This window comes from Salvia splendens, chromosome 3, assembly GCF_004379255.2.
Source record: "Salvia splendens isolate huo1 chromosome 3, SspV2, whole genome shotgun sequence".
Classification (NCBI taxonomy): Eukaryota; Viridiplantae; Streptophyta; class Magnoliopsida; order Lamiales; family Lamiaceae; genus Salvia; species Salvia splendens.
Window position 1 is genome coordinate 20333910 of NC_056034.1, and position 22816 is coordinate 20356725.

The window sequence follows — 22816 nt, forward strand, 5'->3', positions numbered from 1 at the left end:
TTGCTGACGCTATTCCTTCCACCATAATCTTGCCATCCTTCTGGGCTCTCCCGGCTATAAAGTCCTTAATGAATTTCCCGAGAGGGGGTAGCTTCACGGCTTGGAGGAATGGTATGGTGACATCCAACTTCCCAAAAATCGACAAGTAGTCAACCGGGTTCTCTTTCTTCCTCTTTGTAACAAATCGGAATGGGAACGGTTTCTCCCGTTTTTTTTCCTCTACTGGTTCTTCAGCAACCTTCTTGGAGTTTTTCTTGGGTAGTTCCTGGGTATGGGCCTCCATTCTGGGTTCTACCTCTTGAGGGGGTTTCTTCCTGGTCAGTAGGGTGTCGGGTTCACCTCGTAAACTTGGTGTATCATCCAAGAAGAATGGATCCTTCATCCGAGGCATAGTTCTCCCTAATTCATCCACTGAAATGGTATCACCTCCTATCTTCGTTCCATTAGATCCTCCACCAGGTTGTTTCGGTTGAGGCGCGTCATAAGTGGTTCCCGACCTCAACGTAACCTTACTCACATTTGCCTTTTCGGGCATTTGGACTGTAGATGGGAGTTTCCCTGCATTTCCCTTCAAATCACCCACCGAACTGGCCAGTTGAGCTAACTGCCTATTCATCATATCCATGTTCGCCTTATGTTCCTTCTGGGCGTTTTGCATCCCCTGCACGACCTCATTATGGGATTGCAATTCTCCTTTGATGCTCTGTTGTGATGCTAGCATTTCACCCATCATGTCTTCAACGGATCTCCTTGACCTGCTCGAGTTTTGGAAGTGACTTGGCCCTTGGTGTTGATAGTTCTGGGAGGTTTGCTGGCCTTGATTAGGCGGGTATTGGTTATACTGGGCAGGAGGGGTGTACTGATCTTGAGGATATTGATTCTGGTGCTGGCCTTGGAATTGATTTTGGTTCTGATGGTTTTGGGGTCCTGGGTTTGGCTGATTTTGGAAGTTTTGAAAGTTTCTCTGGTGGGGTGGCACATAGACAGGGTTCGGGTTCTGTGGGTTTTGGTTTTGGGAATGTTGGTTTCTTCCTGACCAGTTGGGCTGGTAGTCTGGGTTCGCTGGTCCACGGTTAGGGTTTTGGTTCGGATGGGGGTTATACTGGCTCTGACCTTGGTTCTGATTTTGGCTCCCGTCACCCCATCGGAAGTTTGGATGATCCCTCCATGGTGCATCCCGTTGCCTATCTTGAATCCAATGCCCACTAGAGTTGAAGTACCCCGCAGCATTAACTTGCTCCATATTCCCGAAGTCATTAGGCTGATCATAGTTCGGTCCTTGATTTCCCTGCTCTGCACCCTTGTAATTCCCAGCTGGGGGAGGTGGTGGAGTGCTCTTCTCGATCGCACTCAGAAGTGACTTCTTCAGCTCATCCATTTTCAAATCCATTTTCTGCTCCAGTGTATTTTCCTGATCAGTAACCGAGGCAACAACAACCCGCTCTCGGTTATATCCTTCCCTTGAATGGTCATACTCTTTCTTTGCATTCAGTAGCTTCCTTAGGACTCTCTTTGCTTCGCTAACCCGCAATTGCGTGAAGCTTCCTCCCGACGATGAATTTGCCAGGTCCTTGGTTACCGCGTTCATGCCTTCGTAGAAAGTATGATGTACTTCAATGTCTGCCATGCGATGGTTGGGACACGATTCCAAAAGACCCATGTATCTTGCCCAATAATCACTCAAGGGCTCATCATACCCTTGCTTCACATTCGTTATTTCCCTCTTCAGCGCGCTTGTCTTGGATGACGGAAAAAACTCGCCCAGAAATGCTGACTTGAAATCGGCCCAAGTCTCGATGGAGTTGGGGGGCAGGCGCATGAACCAGGTGTTAGCTTCCCCTTTTAGCACAAATGGCAAAGCCTTCAGCCTATAATCATCCTCCGTCGCTCCTGCCGGTCTCCTCTGCGCCCTACAAATTTTGCAAAACTCATGAAGAAACTCATACGGCCCTTCATAGCTCTTCCCACAGTATGTAGGCAGGATTGCGATCACATGAGGCTTCACATCGCAGGCGGTTTGGCCTGGAGTAACGACTATGGCTTGCGGGGGCTCTCCTTCAGTATGCGCGTTCAGCGTCCCGATCTCCGGGTCCTCATCTCCCTGGTTGGCCATTTCCCTTGGGTTGCCTTCCAACAGTGGTATCTCTTCTGGTATCGGTCCCTCTATGGTGCCCTTCTCCTCGTCACTACTCGTCCCTAGGTCAGACAAGGTGGTCGACAAGCCAGAACGAGTGGTTACGAGTATAGACCCTCGCTGAAGTATCTTCGGTCTCCCCTGGTCAGGAGCCGAACTGCTTCTCATAAACTGAAATGGAAAGAAAAGGAAAAGAAGATTATGCAGAATATATACACCAAAGTATCACACACAAAAGTAACTAGTAACGCCATCCATCCCCGGCAACGGCGCCATTTGAAACGATGGTTCTTCTCAGGGTGCTTAGGTGTCGTTCAAGCAAGGATATATCCTACTGGTAAGGATAGAGATCCTAACTAAGCCTAGACCCCTGGTTTCAAAAATTCCTCAACCCACTTCTACTGATCAGTATAGTGGTGGCAAGGGTCGAATCCCACAGAGATGGTGCGTTAAAACTATTGTGGTGATATTCTGGATGGTTTGGTTAGCTACCACGCTCGGGTTGAGTCTCTACCTAGGCAAGAACTTAAAGGTAATTTCCTACTGACTAGAATGGGGAAAGGAGTGTAGGGGTGCAGCTGTGTACGTGGAAATAGGGAGACATTTTTGTAACAGGAAATATTTGGAAGGTACGAGATTCTATTTTGGGCTAGACAGAATATTCAGAGGGTAGTGGTAGTCAAGGTGACTGGGCTGACAGATCTGCAGGTTATAACGAAAAGCAAAGGACAAAAAGTAAAAAAAAGCAAAAGCATCTAAAAAGCAAGTGGTCCCCAACATTTGACAGAGACATCATCTTCTTCAGCAACACAAACTGAAATCAGAAAACAATTCCAGATTCAACACGGAAACACAGTTTATCAATTCGCGAACACAGATCCACAAATACGAACACCAAATCTTAAATCAAGCACAGAAAATGCAACTCCGCATACTGATCAGCAGGAAAACGAAAACGAACTCAAACAAGACTTCACATGCAGCGATTCACTCACGATCAACAGTTCCACACTTAACTAAAGGAATTTTGATGGAAACAAAGAAAGGAAAGTTTCAGCACTTAAAACACCAAGGAACCTTAGATCTAAGCTAACTAGGCGAAATAGGAAGGAAAATAAATCAACACAATAACCGAAACGGAAATCAACTTCATAGCATAAACACGTTCAGATCTTCAACAAGTACTTCAAAAGCAGATAATATCCAAAAGCAACAAAGATCCAACGTAAAGAAAGCAAGTAAATTAAACTACGAAAGCGAATAAAAGTGTTTCGCCACTCCGGGCGATGAAATCTCTAAGCTACGGTCTTGCTGGCTGGAACGGACGATTTGGAACTCCGGGAACATCTAGATCTTCAAGTGACCATGGCAGTGGTGAGAAACGAGATTCTGGACTGGGCTGAAGGACTGAACTCCCAGAGAATTCTACCTAAGAGTGATGATGATGATTTTTTTTTCTCTCTCCAAGTGGCTTCCTTTTATAGGGAGGCTTACCCTTGATTTTTAGGGTAAGACCTTGCGGTGAGATGACTTCTTTGCCCTTAATTGTGATTGAGCAGTCCCAGCTATCCTCCTTCTCCATCTCGAGCCATATTTGCATGTATACTGGTCAGTACGTAATCGTCCTGACGCCCTTTTCACTTGAAGTGTCTGAAACTCTGCCTACTGGCTAGAATGCTTACCCTGCACGCTTAAGCAACTAGTTTTTGCAGATATAATTCAATTACGCACATCATACTGACTAGTAACCTAGGCCTAGAATACGACTTATCACTACAGAACGAAAACATGACTCATGCACTCTCTCTGATTGAGAGGATGACAAATCTGGCGAAGCAGAATAATCAGTTGACCCTCCAACTCTTATCCGCGGCTTCCACCATAAAAGGAAGCCAACCCTAGGAAACCACTCCAGAGACAACCTCTACCAGGACACTTAGGAAAAGGAAGATCACCACCACCACCACCACCAGCCAACCACCATCTGACATGCCGACATCATCCATTGCCAAGACTATCAAATTGGAAAAGCAATCTGGCTCCCATGAGAGCCGGAAAAAGGACAAAGCTAGCAGAACCAAGTAAACTTTAGTTTTTGGTTCTAATTTTGCTTCTTTTAAGCTTGAACATGATTCTTCTTCCTGTATATATATGCTAACTATGCTTCTCCCGCATGCTTATCTGTTTACTGTCGCTTATATGCGTACTTCTCCCACTTAGCCCAGTGTCTGGTCTAAGTATGAAAAGTTTATCTATTTTCTTTAATAATATGTTTATGTTTATTCTGTGTTCTTCTCCCACTTAGCCAACTGCCTGGTCTAAGTGTGAGAAGTTTTTATTAACAGAAAGATGTGTTTGTGTATTTTTGATTTTCTGTCTGTTATTCTCACACTTAGCCCACTTCTTGGTCTAAGTGTGAGAAGTTTCTCTGTTCAATTTGTTTTTGTTGTCATGTTTTCTATTTAATGTGCTTTATCTTTTCCCATTTAGCCCAATGCTGGTCTAAGTGTGAAAAGTTTGTTCTCTGCTTTTGACACCAGCCACCCTGTTTTCCACATCATCAAGTCACTTGAGGACAAGCTATAATGAAGTGGGAGGGGGGAAACAGTTGGTGTAGTTATTGTCAAAGTTGTGTTTTGTTTAGCTAGGAGTCGTCTGTTAGTTGTTTTTGATTTTGTGTTTTAAAAAAAAAAGAATTGGTTTAAGAAAATAAAAGCAAGATTCCCTTAGTAAGAGTGATTGAAGAGAGGATACATGTTGATTTGTGAGTTTCCCTTCTTTAATAAGCCAAAATCTGCTTGGAAGGAAGATAGAAGCAGCTTTAATCTAATCTCTCCGTGAAGCCCTCTAAAATGTGAGATAGAAGCCAAAGTAGAACACTTTCTACAAAAATGAAAAAAATAGAGTTGCTGCCATTGATGCTTAGGGGGAAATGACATAGGCTAGCAAGGACTAAATGCAATAGGAATAACCAATTGAGCCAAATTCTTTCGAACCAGATAAACCTGCCTCAATGTAAAGGCACCCCCTAGTTACACCTTTTGAGCTTCAACTATGATCATCCCTTATTTGGAATTGTAACACCCGTACTTTTTAAGTACTAAATTAATATATGTCATGAAAAAAATAATAATAATAAATAAATAAATAATAATAATAAAAAAAATTCGGATATTATGCTTCTCGTTAATGTGCTTTGGAATGGAATGTCGTGTTTATGTGTTTGATGTGAAAAGGGACGTACTTTTTATTAAATTGTGGAACTTTGGGAGACATGTTGAAAGTCTCGTTGAAATAATGATGACGATTTTGCTATGTTTAGCATAATGAATGAAATGTGGGAGATGAATATGTTTATGGAAGATGATGCGCGGAAATCGAGGAACGGTTGAAGAAATTATATTTGGAACAACACCAAATATGATTGTGACGTAGGGCGATTTTTAGTCCTTGTGAAGAACAAGATAACGAAATTTAATAAAGCTTCCGTGAATTTTTAATTATCGAAAGAAATGCGAGAATGCAAAGTATGTATACATTTGGGCTTCTCAAATTAAACTAGAGTCCAATGAGTGTATAAAAAATGGCTTGGGCCCTAACTATTTAAGAATCTAACCAATTGATAACCTTTTTAACTTGGGCTTTCAACTAAATGAACCCAAACTAATTTAAATAAAATATGTTGAGCCCAATACATTTCCAAGAATGTGGGATCAAGCCCAATACCCTTTTCTTCCTTTCCTCTCCCTCCATCTCGGCCGATCACCCCCTCTCCTTGAAGACTCTCTACCTTTCACCTCCCTCATTCATTCCTACCACCAAAAGACACCCCATTTAAACATCCACCCTTTCACTTCTCTTCTCACTTTACACTTCACAAAAAAAAGAGAGAAAATTAGATAGCCGAGAGAGCCAAGAAGAGAAAGGGGAGAAGAAGAAGTTGCCTCCATTTTGTTTCAACCACATCACAAAGCATGAAATTTTAGTAGCTAAGTTTCATACATTTATTTCTTACATCCACTCTCATAAACAATTCAAGCAATTTAACAACAAAGAACTAATCGAACATCGCCGTACTTGATCGAACATGCGAAAGAACTTAACTTTGTGATAAAAACGTATCCTCCTGGTTGAATCGGCGTTGTTCGGAGTGGTTTCGGGGAGGGGGAAGCTGCCGGCAGTGTCGGACAGCCGCGCCCCGACGTCTCCAGCGGCGGTCAGCAGCGCCCCGACGTCTCCAGCGGCGGACAGCAGCGCCCCGACAACTCCAACAGCAGCAGCCGCGCTCCCGGTGACTCCAGCAGTGGCGGCGGTGACCTTTGACAGCGTGCGACGGAGGGACGAACCATGGGTGGTGCGGGAATGAGCACGACCAGCGTCTCTCACCGGCGAAGCCGAAACCGGCGACGAAAGCGACGAGAGTTGGCGGATTCACAATTATTTTGTTGATGGGGTTAAGAACAGAAAAGAGAGAAGAAGAGAGAGAGCGAAGCGTGGGGTTAAGGAAAAGTGGATTGGGCCTCTTGTGTTTTTTGGGCCAAATTAATTTAAGGGGATGAATTATTTAAGTTGGGCCTCTCTATGTTGTTTGGGGCTTTTAAATTAAATTGGAGGTATAAGGTGGGGAAATAATAAGCTTTGAGGCTTTTAAATAAATCTTTGGGCCAATAATTAATTGTGGGGAATTACTTAAGTAATTCTTGATTAATGTCAAGGATGAATAATATATCTCAAGTTCGAAATAAATATAATTTCGAATGGAAATAATTGCGATAATTTAATTATGCGCTTGTTTAATTTTGGGAATTTAATTTGACACTGTGGTGGAAAATACTAGGTGCCAACGGAGGAAGTATTGGTGTAAGCGGCCGACCGGCGACGCCTTGGGTGGCCGCCGAATAATCGAAAATGTACGGAAAACCAAGAAACGAGATAAAAGACTTTAATTAGAGTGCATGCATTCTAAATGTTTTCCTCCTTGAGATTGATGTGTACTTTAATTTTTCTCAAAAAGGTTGTTCGCACGCTCGTTAAAGTCGGATCGAGAAGTTGTTAAGGAAACTACTAAGTTTTTGAGGTGAGCTCTATTACTTAAACTCTTTTATTTGCAATGATATGTATATGGTGAGATAAGGGTGGTTTGAATGTTATGTCATGCCGTATTTTATTTTTTGAATTGCCTATCTGATTGTCTACTAGGATAATGTCCTACTAGACTTTGATGGTTAACGAATTCGGGTCTGACTAGGGAGTGAGTCTCTACTCAGACTAGTGCACTGATGGGGATCGTGAGCCGTCCTTTGTGGTCGGCCGGTCCAGTGAACGAGTTTGTGGCCACATTCTCGTTTCACATGATGGTTCAGATATGGTAAATGATGGAGGATGATGATGATAATGGGCTGCAGCCATGTTTTACGATGGAAATGATTTTAGTGTTTCTCGGCATTTTTTTAAAGTAAAACCTGAGTTTCACTCAATGATGGCTTGACATAACTTTATTGATGAAATGTATTTTGGGCATGAGTTCACTGAGTGCATCAAGTACTCAGCCCCTGCATATGTTTTCCCTATGTGCAGGTTGAGCGTGGACGGGAGACAGAGGATGTTGAGCATTGGACCGAGACCATATTCATTAAACGTTCTGGTTACTATTGTGTCTTCATACATAGTAGTAGCTGACTCTCAAATGCTTCCGCTACTCTAAGTTTTACGAACTCCTATGTTTTTTCTTTAATCCGTTGGATTATTTTCATTCGAACTATGTTGCTTCGTGATCTAAAACTATGATTTGATAATGAAGTTTCGACTGTTGATCTACATGTTGTACCCCTCTTGATTGCTACCCCTTCTTCCCCGCTTCTTAATTACCCCACTAGTCGCGAACCACCGTGCTTTCTATCCTTAGGGAGTGCGGTCGTGACAGGAATTACTTAGCCTTCGTGTCATGTGAATAAGGGGATAGGCTAGGGCAACTCGCCGTTTGGGAATAGGAAGAAGTTGTGAAACAGGGAGGAATAAAACAGAAGACAGAAAGAAAACGGGCAGGAAACATTGTAACCTGACCTAGAAAAAAAATAGAAAAGAGAGGGCAGAAAATATTGTAACCTGACCCTATGAAAAGTTAGAAAAATAAGGCCAAAATGGCCAGGGGTAGTTCCAAAATCTTAGATTGTGCATAGGGAGGTTGTTCTAGTTTTGTCCCTAAGTTCACATGTCCTCCACACTTCTATATAAACTATGAAGTTAGGACCCTTAGGACCCTCGCCTTTATACACTACAACCCCTGCCCCATTACAACCTAAATAAAGACCTTAAGGAGTTAGCTTCCGTCAATAGAACTCTAGCATCAATGGAATGGAAAAATGAATGAGAGAACGGTCCTAACAATTATGGTAAGGATTGAGTGACCTAGTGAATCCAACAAGAGGAAAGATAGAAGCTATATTGACAAACAGACAAACATGATTAGGTAGAAGAGGGGATAGAAATGAATCTAAGACTGTAGACAATTGGATTGACCTTAAACTTGTGGGGATAATTGCCAAACAGCATAAAGCAGTTCTATCCTTTCTGTCTTTTACTTTTAATTGTCAATGTATTAGCTTACTTCTATGTTTTTTTCTTTTCTAGGTCTTTTAAGTTTTGTTTTTGTTTTATGTTGTTTGTTAAATAAGAACCATGCATTGAAACTTGACTCTTTTCTTTTTTCTTTTCTTTCATACTTGAGGACAAGTATGAGTTAAGTGTGAGCAGTTTGATGAGGCTCGTTTCATGCATGTGTTCCATAGTAAAACTGTACTCAAAACCATGAACTAACAACCAATTTTGAGCCAGGTACGTGTAAAATCCGCCATTTTCAGAAGATAGAGAAAATCAGTTGGGCGGAAGCACGAATCAAGAAAAGAAGGAGTTCTGCATTGGAAGATAGAGCGAGAGACCCCACCTACAAAATGTGAAGGGCAGCAATGACATTTCAGAGAGGATGGTACCCTAGTGATGAGAGCCATACGCCTCTCAATATAAAGGAAGCCCAACACATGAAGAAATGGAGTCCCAACCAGTAGTGTATGGAGGGTGTCTCAAAAGCTATCTTAGTTAGGATATCTTTAGGAATTCAGCTCTCTTCTAGGGCTAAAATCGGAGCTCTTTCACTTCTTGTTCTTGATTTGTCTGCACACACGCACTTGGTCTTAGCTTAGTTTAGTTTTAGCTGGTAGTTCGGTGTTAGTTTTTAGTTTTATCATTTTGTTATGCTATTCCACCTCGAGAAGGGATGATGAAACAATTTCTTGTTTCCTTGTTTGTTTTCTGTTTACTTTCGATGTTATCGACTTTTGATGCTTTTGATTTAGTTAATTCGAAGTTATGTTTCCATTTTCAGCTTCTGTGTTCTGTTTTATGCATGATGTTTTCAGATCTGCTTTCGGCTTCCCTTTTATCTTTCATGTCTTAGCTTAGAAATGTTTTGTTCTGTTTTGATTTGCTCAGATCTAATGTTTTATATTTAAGAGTTCGTAGGATGTTTAGATCTAGCAGTTTAAGTTTTGTTTCTGCATGAGCATGGGTTAGTTTTGTAAGAGTGAATCCACGAGCTCAGCTACAGCTGGACCAAGATAGAGCCGTTGGAGCTCATAACCTCTTTTCGGTTATTGTTAATTGTGAAGTCTTAGTGTAGCTCAATAGTTTGTTGAGAGCGGTTATGTTGTATTCGCCGCACTACATATATACTACTTCTACTTGAAGTTAGTAGTAGATTCAAGTGTATATCAGTTCCATCAAATTTGAATAAGAGTTTTCATTGTTTCTCAAAACTACAAGTGTTACTCCATACTACTACACAAATCACGTTCTTTACTTCATTGCCACCATAGCTCGTTCTTGCTATTCTTCCTTGGTTATATAACAAGTGGCACCGTCTGTGGGAAAAAGAAGAACAGGGGTTGGGCGATTGCAATTGTGTTTCTGGTTTTTTGAGGCTATTTCTGTTGTTTCACGCCATATGTTTGAAGAATGGCTACGTCAAGATTGGAGGCTGAAAAATTCACTGGTTCGAACGACTTTGGGCTTTGGCAAATGAAAATTCGTGCTATGCTGATTCAACAGAGGTTGTCTGCTGCGCTCAAAAAGGAAAAGAAAGGTGAAGAAGAGAAGGCCGAGTTGGATGAGAAAGCTGCAGGAAAATTGGTAGAAATTCAAGCAAAGGCTCATAGTGTTGTGATCCTGTGTTTAGGCAACAAAGTCCTTCGAGAAGTGGCTAAGGAAACCACTGCAGCATGCGTTATAGCCAAGTTGGAAAGTCTTTATTTGACTCGATCTCTGGCGAATAGGCTATGCATAAAGCAGAGGTTGTACGCTTATAGGTTCCAGGAAGACAAAGGTGTTTGTGAACGGATGGAGGAGTTTTCTAAGATGATTGATGATATTGAAAATATTGATGTTACTCTAGGAGATGAAGATCAAGCCATTTTGTTGCTTAATGTTTTACCAAAGAGTTTTGATCATCTTCGTGATGCCATGGTGTATGGGAGGGAGAAAACCATCACCTTATCTGAAGTGAAGACCGCATTAAGAGCAAAAGAATTATAGAAAGGATATTCAAGGTCGCAAGAAAGTGCAGCTGAGAGTCTGTACATTAAGAAGTTCAAGAAGCCTAAGTTCAAGAAGAAATTTGATGATGCTAAGGCCTCAAGTTCTGAAACAAAGGAAACAAGATCATGTCACTGGTGCAAGAAACCAGGACACCTCAAGAAAGATTGTTTTGCTTAGAAAATGAAGCAAGCATCTGAGGGCAAAAATCAGAACAATGCAGATTGTGTTGATGGAGTAGAACTTCCAGAAATCATGAATGTAATAGATGGTGGAGTAAGTGGATCTTGGATAATGGATTCAAGGTGTAGTTTCTATATGTGCCCGTACAAGCACTGGTTCAAAGAATTAAATCCTGCCACTGGAACTGTGCTCTTAGGAAACAACCAAATCTGCAATGTTAAAGGAGTTGGGATGGTGAAGTTCAATACGGCAGATGGATCTGTAAAAATACTCAGTGATGTGAGATACATTCCTGAAATCAAGAGGAACCTCATATCACTAGGTTTGCTGGAAGTAAAGGGTTTCTCATTTTCTTCATTTGAGGGGAAAATGATGATCAAGAAAGGTGAGCAAACAGTTATGACAGCTGAAAGGAGAAACAACTTGTACTATTTGCTAGGAAAGGTTGTGATTGGTGATTCAAATTCAGTAGCTGCTTAGAATTTGAAGCAATGGCACTTGCGGTTAGGACATCCTGCTGAAGGAAGTCTCAAAGAGTTAGCAAAGAAAGGTCTTATCTCTGGAGATACATCAAGCAACCTTGGTTCGTGTGAGAAGTGCGTCTTGAGCAAGGCAAAGAAGAAGCCATTTCCATCAGGTATTCACTCTTCTACCTCTCCTTTGGAATATATCCATAGTGACTTATGGGGGCCAGCTCCAGTAACAACTCTAGGTGGAGGAAAGTACTATCTGGCAATAACATATGATTATTCAAGGAAACTATGCGTGTATATCTTGAAAGAGAAATCAAAGACATTTGCTAAGTTCAAGAATTGGTGCATAGAAGTAGAACTTGAGAAAGACAAAATGCCTAAGAACAGACAATGGCATGGAGTTTCTTTCAAGAGAGTTTGATGAGTTTTGTAAGGAGAAAGGTATAAAGTGCCATAGAACAGTACCTTCTAATCCCCAACAAAATGGGGTTGTAGAAAGAATGAACCGAACAATCTTGGAAAGAGTTAGGTGTCTACTTTTTGCATCTGGATTGAGCAGTAAGTTTTGGGGAGAAGCAGTTTGTACAGCTGCCCATCTCATCAATAAATGTCCCTCTACCAGTTTGAAGTCAGAAACACCAGATTATAGGTGGTATGGAACACATGGTGACTATTCAAAGTTCAAGGTTTTCGGTTGTGCAGAATATGCTCATGACAGGAAGAGTAAGCTTGAACCTCGAGCACTCAAATGTGTGATGCTGGGATATCAGAGGGGGGTAAAAGGTTACAGGCTATGGTGCATTGAGCCTGGTAATCAAAAGGTTGTGATAAGTAGGGACGTGGTTTTCATCGAAGATCAGATGCCTTACTTGAGTAAGGAAAAACAGAAAGAGAAGATTCCCTATGATATGTTTGAGGTGGAGCTAGGGAAACTGAATCTGAATTCACCTGGAGATGGTAGTGATTCAGAGAATGGTGAGCAACAAGAAGACCCCATTTCTGATCAAGGTGGAGCAGACACTCATTCTGACAGTAGCCTAAGAAACTACCAGCTTGCAAGAGATAGAGTGAGGAGAGCAAACATAAAGCGTCCAGCTCGGTATGCTGAAGCAGATGTGGTCTATTATGCACTATGTGCAGCTGAAAATCTTGAGTGTGCTGATCCTTTGTCCTATAAAGAAGCAATGATGAACAGCGATAGAGAAAGGTGAATAGAGGCAATGAATGAGGAGATGGACTCTTTACTCAAGAATAAAACTTGGATTCTTATTGATAAAAGCAATCTGAAGCAGGAATCTAAGGATAGGAAGCTCATATGCTGTAAGTAGATCTTCAAGAAAAAGATAGAATCAACAGACAAGGATAGAATCAAGTTTAAAGCCCGCTTGGTAGCTAGAGGCTTTACACAGGAGGAAGGGATTAATTTTAATGAAGTATTTGCTCCAGTTGTAAAGCATACTTTCATTAGGATTCTACTTGCTGTTGTAAATCATAGAAACTGGGAATTGCAGCAGCTAGATGTGAAAACCGCATTCCTTAATGGGGATCTTGAGGAGACTATTTTTATAGGCCATCCTGAGGGTTATATAAAGGAATGAGAGGAAAACAAAATTTGCTTATTGAAGAAGAGCTTATATGGATTAAAACAAAGTCCAAGGCAGTGGAATAAGAAGTTCAATGAGCAGATGACTATTCATGGTTTTCTCAGATCTGAGTATGATGATTGCATCTACATTAAGAAGAAGGGGAATACTCCAGTGGCTTACCTCTTGCTCCATGTAGATGATATGTTACTAGCTGGACCTTCATTGGATGAGATACAAAAGATCAAAGTTGATTTACAGAAAAGTTTTGAAATGAAAGATTTGGGTGAAGCTTGAAAGATTATGGGGATGAATATCTTGAGAGATAGGAGCAAGAAGCTACTATGGCTATCTCAATCAGATTACATTGGGAAAGTCTTGAAGAAATTCAATATGGAAAATACTAATGCAGCTGCTACTCCTCTGTCACAAAGTTTTAAACTGACAAATGAGTGGTCTCCAAGAACTGAGCAGGAAGCATTGGAGATGAAATCAATTCCTTACTCAAACATTGTTGGGAGCGTAATGTACACCATGATTTGTACGAGGCCAGACCTTGTCCATGTATCTCAGTCACTAGTAGATACATGTCTAACCCGGGAAAGGAGCACTGGAATGCGCTCAAGTGGATTCTCAGGTATTTGAGAAGCTCCAGCAATTGTGGGATATTGTTTAAGGGAAGTGATAAGGAGTGTGAGGAAGCTGTTTTGAGGTACTGTGATGCTGACTATGCTACTAATCTGGACAATAGAAAGTCTCAGTCTGGTTTCTTGTTCACTCTGTATGGTGCTGTCATAAGCTGGAAGTCCAGCCTACAAAGTGTTGTTGCTTTATCAACAACAGAAGCTGAATATATTGCACTCACATCAGCTATGCAAGAAAGCTTCTGGATCCAAGGGGTGATCTCTGATTTTGGGATCAGTCAAAGAACTATGGCCATTTTCTGTGATAGTAGTTCACTCTGTATGGTGCTGTCATGAGAGGAGCAAGCATATAAACATCCGCCTACATTTCATCAGAGATGAGATTGATAAGGGAAGAGTGAAGGTTGAGAAGGTTGACACAATGGACAATCCGGCCGATATGTTAACAAAATGTCTTGGCAAAGGCAAGTTTGAATATTGCAAGGACTTGATCAGCTTGAGTAGTGAAGGCTGAGCTATGGTTTCAGGTGGAGAATTGTAAGAGTGAATCCACGAGCTCAGCTACAGCTGGATCAAGATAGAGCCGTTGGAGCTCATAACCTCTTTTCGGTTATTGTTAATTGTGAAATCTTAGTGTAGCTCAATAGTTTGTTGAGAGCAGTTATGTTGTATTCGTTGCACTACATATATACTATTTCTACTTGAAGTTAGTAGTAGATTCAAGTGTGTATCAATTCCATCAAATTTGAATAAGAGTTTTCATTGTTTCTCAAAACTACAAGTGTTACTCCATACTACTACACAAATCATGTTCTTTACTTCGTTGCCATCATAGCTCTTTCTTGCTATTCTTTCTTGGTTATATAACAAGTTTTGTGTTTCACGTAGTCGTAGCTTAGATCTAAGGAGTAGATTTAGTTTTATGAGTTGTTTTGATGTTTCGTTTTCCTTAGCTTTTCAGATCTGTTATCTACTCTGTTTTCCATGTTGATTTGTTAAAGAAGATGAGGTTGTTAGAAAGTTTTTACTTTACAGTGCTTTTTGCAGGGGACTGACAGTCCCCGTTTATTCGTTTGGCCATTTATGGAAAATTTAGTTAAGTTGATCAAGTAGTTTAGTTAGGTTTTCATGAGTTGATCAGTTTAGTTAAGTTTATATTTTCCAATGTCTAGTAGTTTAACTTAATCCACCTCCTAGAAGCGTGGCAGAAGCCATTCCCACATCGTGTCATGCAAACAAATCTCTATGGGATCGATCCTTACTTCCCTATACTAGTTAATAGTATTAGTGGGTTAAGGTTTTGAAAACACACTATTGAGTTCTTTCTTTCTTCTCACTCGAGTCGGATGTTAGTCGAGTTGATTTGCCTGAGCTTTTGCCGGATCCATTCATCTGCAGTCTTGCAGGTAACAAGCATATATATAGGCTGGCCGGATCAATTTGACGACCCAACTTGAGCAGCTCACAACGATATAACAAAAAAGAAAGAAGAGAAGTACACACAAAAAGCGCTCTTTCACCTCTGCACCGACAGACTTCACAACTGAGTTAAGTATAGAATTCTCACCGACTGTGAATAACTTTATTCTCCGAAGGTGACTAGATTCTATACCCCTTAACTCCTCCATAACCAACAAATACTCCCTTCTTAGCTCTTGGTTCCATTTTACCCTCACTCACATGTTAGTAAACAGTACTTCCGAAAACTCTCAGCAACGAGTAATCTGTAGGTGTATCAGACCATACCTCATAAGATGTCTTACAGTCAATGCAGTGTGAGGTCCATGGTTGATCAGGTAACACGCCGTATTTACTGCTTCTACCCAAAACTTCCTAGTCAACGCAGCCTGAAAAAGAATTCATCGCGCTCTTTCCAGCAGTGTCTGATTCATGCTTTATTTCCCCCGACCCGACGCTATGATATGTTTCTGGTTTAGGTCTTAATTTTATATTGGGACTAACCCGTCGTCTGTGTGCCTATTTATATAGAAGTAGGGTGCATAACTCTATAATCTGAAAACACTCTGAATAATATATGTTCTCCGTTTCTGCCCGTGGACATAGCCAACGCAACGTTGGTGAACCACGTAAATTTTGTGTTTCTTTACGTTTTATGTTTGTTTCGATTACACAATTTCTCTATTCTGTCACAGCAAACTAGTATCTAGAGCTTGGTTTTCGAACTAGGGTTTTGAATTCCGCATCTGTTAGGGTTTCTGTGTTAATCGATCAAGATGTCCGCTCTGAACGTGAAGGTCGACAAATTTAATGGGAGAAATAGTTTCGGTCTATGGCAGATCAAGATGCGATCTTTGCTGAAGCAGCAAGGGTTGTAGGCGCTGCTAACTGCAAAGGGAAAACCGAAAAAGGCAGACAAGAAGGATGACGAGTGGGTAACCTTAGATGAAAAGGCCCACTCGACAATCATGTTGTGTCTGTCTGACGATATTATCATCTAAGTTGCTGATCAGGAAACTGCTGCTGCCCTCTGGAAGAAGTTGGAGAGTTTATACATGACGAAGTCTCTAATAGGGGTGGGAAATTATACCGAAATACCGTAATACCGGACTTACCGTACCGGAAAAATACCGAAAATACCGATTTTTCGGTATACCGCAGTTTCCGGTACGGTATGATACCGTACCGCAATGTTTCGGTACGGTAACGGTAGCAATTTTTCTATACCGCGGTATACCGCGGTATACCGAATCCACGGTATGCCGGTATACCACGGTATACCGAAACTTCGGTATATACCGAATCCACGGTATACCGTGGTATACCGTATACCGTGGATTCGGTATATACCGAAGTTTCGGTATACCGTGGTATACCGGTATACCGATAGATTATTATATATATTATTATTAAATATGTTAATATATATATTACATTTATATATATATTATATTAAAAAAATTAATACATCAATTAATACAATAAAATTAAACATTCAAATGATAATTTATTCAAACAAATTTAAAATTAACCTGAATTATTTTTTATCAACTCATCCTATTAAATATAATAAACACAATAGCACGTAACACCGAAACAAGATTGAAAATACGATTTCGGGAATATGTTTCAACAGAGCACATTTGAAAGAATTTGTATTAACTCACACCATTTAGTATATGATTCTTTGTGTAATGTCATATTCCAAATATACAAAGTAATTAAAAATTTTGTTTAATTCTTCATTTCATAAAATGTCAATTAAAAATATGTGCAGCTGAAAATGAATCAAATCGTTTAATTAGTGTTTAATTCATTGTATGTTATCTTATTTTATATACTACTTAAATTGAAGGATGAATAAATATGATATTGATCAGTCATTCTTAATTCTTAAAGAGAAATAAATGTCCAATTTAAATTACTAACTAGTGTCACGCCCGTACGATGCACGGAACATTTTAGGAAATGATTAGTTTTCTCAAATATATACAATATATATGCAAAAATAATCTAGACAAATAAAAGTGTAAGAATATCTTCAGTTTTGTTAGCGGAAACTATAAATTAAAATAACAATATGAAAGATTATATACATATAGATTAAACTACGTATATTAATAATTATATAGTGTAGCTCTGTTTTATTTTATCATTGCATAGTAATTTTATGAATATTATACCCAGGTTATACATTATATTAAATTATAAAAAGAATTAATAATAATAATAATAATGATGATGATAATAATAATAAGATTATCTAAAAATTAATTTTATTATATTAGTAATTATTTTCAATATAGCATGAAAAACTTTATAAACTAAAATACGACAGATGATTGTTGAATGATAAAGCATTAAATGAACAAATTTTTAACTACTGGTATTATAATAAAAGAATAAAGATAAATGGACAAACCCTACTTTCCCAACTCCAAACAATAATCTCGCTCCCGCCGCCTCAATTCTCAAACCCTTTCCCGTGAATCATCAAACCTCCACGGTGTCACCACATCTTCGCCGCCTGGGTCGCAGCCTCAGCTCCGCTCCGCTCCGCTGCGCCACCACGAGGCCGAGGTCGTCGTCTTACATTCTTACGCAAGCTTACAAAACGGAAAGGGGAAGGAAATTTCTTTTGATTTGGAGAGGGATGAGATCAAGAATTTGAAGGTGGCTTCTTAATTACCTGTGTGTTATTATCTCAATTACCAGTTAGTTTCAAATTTCAATTGGAAAATGTGAACTAACCAGAACATTAACCACAATGCACGATTAATTTTGGTGTTTTGCAAAAATTAAATATCAATAAGGAAAGCTTGAAGCTTTATGTAGTTAATGTTGTAGCTTCTGATAAGGTATGCATATTTATATGTGCATTGATGGCCAAGCATTATCTTCCTGCAAAGTTTAACTTTATGTTCATTGAATACAACTCAACAACTTGTGTACTTGATTGGAAATTAATTAATACAATAACTGATCAGATTTGCACCTTATTTTCCCTTAAATTTTTTATCACTTACAAGTTACAGTATATTTATAATAATGAGATTGAGATTCACAGATTATAGGACTCACTATGTTTTTATTTTTTTAGGATGGAATCAGAATCTTCTCATTCGCTTCCAACTCCACATATTCCTGAATCATCAAAAACAGTTGACACTTCAACAAATGATGGTGGTGCTAGTCGAAAGCGAACAATAGAACATTCAACAGAAAAGCCTCCTCCTGCTCCCAAAAAGAAGAAACGTAGCCCATATTGGGATCATTGCGAAAAAAGAGTAGAGAAATTGAGTGATGGCAGTTTACAAGTAACTGGGATATGCAAATACTGCCAAGTTGAAATACCATGTGGTGGTGGAAGTACAAGTGGGCTGATAAATCATTTAGTGAAGAGATGCACATTATGCCCACTATATGATCACAGTTGTCACGAGAAGGGTCAGACCGTGTTGACGAAAGAGACCATGGGACAAGGAAGTCAATTAGTTTCACACAATTTTAATCAGAAAAGGTGTGAATTGAAGCTCACTGAATATGTGATTATTGATGAAGTATCCTTCCGGGCTGTTGAAGGGAAGGGATTTGTTGCTCTCCTGCATGAATTCCAACCAAGATTTCGATTTCCCGATCGAAAGAAAGTTGCAGGTATGGTTTATGATTTATATTTAGATGAGAAGAAGAAAATTCAGAGTGTGCTTAGTGGACAGAGAGTGAGTATTACTACAGACACTTGGACATCGATCCAGAACATAAATTACATGGTTATCACAGCTCATTTTCTAGATAGTGATTGGAAGTTGCATAAGAGAATAATTAACTTCACAAAAATCACTAGTCATGTAGGGGAGGAAATTGGCAAGGTGATTGAGATTTGCTTGAGAGAGTGGGGGATAGAAAAAATATTTACGATTGTAGTTGATAATGCATCTTCTAATGATAGTGCAATTGACTACTTGAAAAAAAGAATGAGAATTGAAAAAACTTTATTGTTTGATGGAAAGTATCTGCATTTGCGATGTGCTTGTCATATACTTAATTTGATTGTAAAGGATGGCTTGAAAGAGCTTGGTTCTTCCATTAAGGCTATTAGGAATGCAGTTGTCTTCCTTCATTCATCCCCTTCTAGATTGAACAAATTTAGGGAGTTTGCTGTACTAGCCAAGTTTTCAAATATGTCAACAGTACCAATGGATGTGAAAACTAGGTGGAATTCAACCTATAAGATGCTTGACGTTGCATTGAAGTTTAGAAGGGTGTTTGAAAGGATGTATGAAGAATGGCTTCCTTTCACGACTTACTTTAATGAGAAAGATGAAAAGGGTAAGAAAAGAATGGGGCCTCCACTTGCAGATGATTGGGATAATGCAAAAGCATTTGTACATTTTCTCAAGAATTTTTATGATGCGACTTTAGGGTTAAGTGCATCAAAAACTCCTACATCTCATTTGATTTCAATTTCAATGTTCGCTCTACAAATTGAGATTGAGAAAAAGTGCAGTGATTATTCAGATCCGATTCTTCAAGATATTGCAAAAGCAATGAAGGTGAAATTTGAAAAATACTGGGGGGATTGGAATAAGATGAATCCACTGATTTTTATTGCTAGTGTTCTGGATCCAAGGAACAAGCTCAAAATGCTTAAGGTAAGCGTCAAGAAATTGAGAGGCAATAAATTGAGAGATGATGATCAAGAGCTTCAAGAGTTATGTGATCGTTTTAAGAATGACTTGGTATGTTTGTGGGGAGAGTACAAGGGGGTGAATGATACCTTGTCCACTCAGACTGAGAAGTTGTACCTAGAACATGTGGACAATGACGACAATATCGGTCAAGGTGGTTTGCATCTCTTTGATGAAATTTTCAATGGAGTGCAAGAAGAGATTTCTCAAGACCAACTTAAGCAAATATCAAACGAAGTGGATAAGTACCTAGCCGATGAGATGGAGCAGCGGTCTGATCCTTCTTTTGATCTTTTGGATTGGTGGAAAGGAAGTGGAACTAGATATCCAATCCTTTCACTCATTGCAAAGGATATCTTTGCAATTCCAAGCTCAACAGTTGCTAGTGAATCCGCTTTTAGCTTGGGTAAAAGGGTTGTGGATCCTTTTAGGACCAGCTTGAGTCCAAAAATGGTAGAGGCATTGGTGTGCACGAATGATTGGCTCAAAGCAGATAAGTTTAGCTTATATAAGGATCCAACTGATGATGACCTTGATTTGTATAAAGAAATTGAAGAAATTGAAAAGAGTAAGTGTTACTTTAATTTATTAAGTTTCTTTGTCTTATAGAAGTTAATTACTTTTGTGTTTCTTTTGTAGATGCACACATGAGTCAAGATGATTCTCAAGTTTTATCTACTACTTGATCCAACAAACGATGAGGTACTAATATTATCCAACAAATTTCATCTCCTAATTTTTTTGGTGGGGGGTGTTAAGAAAAATAGTTGGCTGTTGTTGGAAGAGGTAGTTGGGATTGTGGCGCCAGAATGATTCATGCATACATTCAGAATCAGAGGTGATCCAGTTTCAAATTCCAGCTTCAGCTGCATCCTCCATATCTATTATAAAACCTGATCAAGGCCACACCAATTAAATTAACATTTTAAACTTTAGGATTAAATCTAGAATGTCTGTCTGTGTGACCTTGGCAGTGGCAGCCCATTTGAGTAACTCCTTCATCCTCGAAACTACTTTATTTTGGTTTGGTTGTTTGTGTATTGTTATTATGCTCGACTATTAATAAAGGTTATCAAATGCAGGGTCATCTTCAACGATTTTTTGTGGAATTTTGAGAAATGAAGACAACGAGGTTGCAAGAAATGAAGATAATGTTGTTGATCGTGACTTCATAAATTGTTTTGGATTTGAATGTTGAAGTTTTATTAATTTGAATGCTATGAACAAGATTTGATTGTGATGAAGTTTTATTGTTTTGGGCTTTTTTAAATAGTTGAACACTTGAATTGTTATGTTAAATATTTTGGACAAAATAGGTTATTTCCGGTATACCGTTACCGTTACCGTACCGTTATTACGGTATACCGTACCGTGTTTCGGTATACCGGTATACCGAAACACGGTACGGTATACCGTAATAACGGTACGGTAACGGTATAAAAAATTATTATACCGAATTTTCGGTATACCGGAATTCCGGTATACCGAAAATTCGGTACGGTATCGGTATGGAATTTTGTCATACCGTAATTTCCGGTATGGTATGCGGTATGGCATGGTCGGTACGGTATACCGTACCGTCCCACCCCTAGTCTCTAACCAATAAGTTGCTCCTGAAGCAACGTCTGTTCCAATTACGCATGCAAGAAGGTATGCTCCTTCCGGATCAGCTGGAAAATTTGAACAAAATTTTGCTGGATTTACGTGATGTGGAAGTTAAAGTAGAAGATGAGGATGCTGGTTTAATTCTACTAGTTTCTTTGCCTGAGTCGTACGAGAATTTAGTTAAGTCTTTTATGACTGGGAAAGAAACTCTGTCTCTGGAAGATGTTCGATCTGCTCTCCACATCAGAGAAGATTGGCAACAGGCAACTAGTTCAGCCACAGAAAGTCAGGCGTTGGGATTATCTGCTACGGGTATGGGTCAGAAGAAGTCGAAATCAAAAGGAGGATCGAAAGGTTTCCAGCCCGGCGACATCTGCAGATATTGTAAAGAACCAGGGCATTGGAAGTATGATTGTCCAAAGAAGAAAAAGAAAGAGGACGAGAAAGGGGATGCCAATGGTTCAACAACTATGGCAGAAGCTGATGACTCAGATTCTGAAGTAAGCCTGGCGCTGGTTGCAGATGACCAGCCACACTACAACGATGTGTTGATTTTTGAATCAGGAGCATCGTACCATCTGTGTCCGCACATGGAGTATTTCACCACTTACGAGCAGATAGATAGAGGCAATATTACCATGGCCAACAGTGTTGTCTGCAAGGTGGTTGACATTGGCTTTATCAGAATAAGGACGCATAATGGGGTGTTCTGTACCTTGAACGTTGTCAGACATGTTCCACAGATGACGAAAAATCTGATATCTCTGAGTACCTTTGACAATAAGGGATTCAACTTCAAAGGTGAAGGTGGAGTAATGCATATTATGAAAGGTTCGAAGGTGGCTCTGACAGCCTTGAAATGGGGTACCTTGTATATTCTGAAAGGTTCCATCGTGACAGGCTCTGTTGATACTGCATCATCCGAGATTCCGGCTGAGAATATGACTAAGCTATGGCATATGAGGCTTGGTCATATGGGAGAACGAGGGATGAAAATTCTGTCAAAACGTGATTTTCTCTATGGGCATAAAGTGAAGAATCTGGATTTCTGCGAACACTGTGTTTTTGGGAAGCTTCATGCAACAAGTTCCCAAAGAAGGCTGTTCATCGGACCAAGGGGATGCTCGACTACATTCACATGGATTGTTGGGGTCCATCACGTGTTGAATCTATTGGAGGTCACAAGTATTTTGTGTCGATGATTGATGACTACTCGAGGATGACTTCGGTGTTCATGATGAAGCATAAAGGTGACACTTTCAAGAAGTTGAAACTGTAAAAAACCTTGGTGGAAAATCAGACAAGGAATAAGATCAAGCGAGTGAGAACTGATAATGGTTTGGAATTTTGTTCGTCTTTGTTCAATGAGTTCTATAAGAACGAGGGGATTGTTTGCCACCACACTATTAGATATACACCTTCCAACTTTCCTCAGACTCCAGATATGTGATGAGTTTGTACT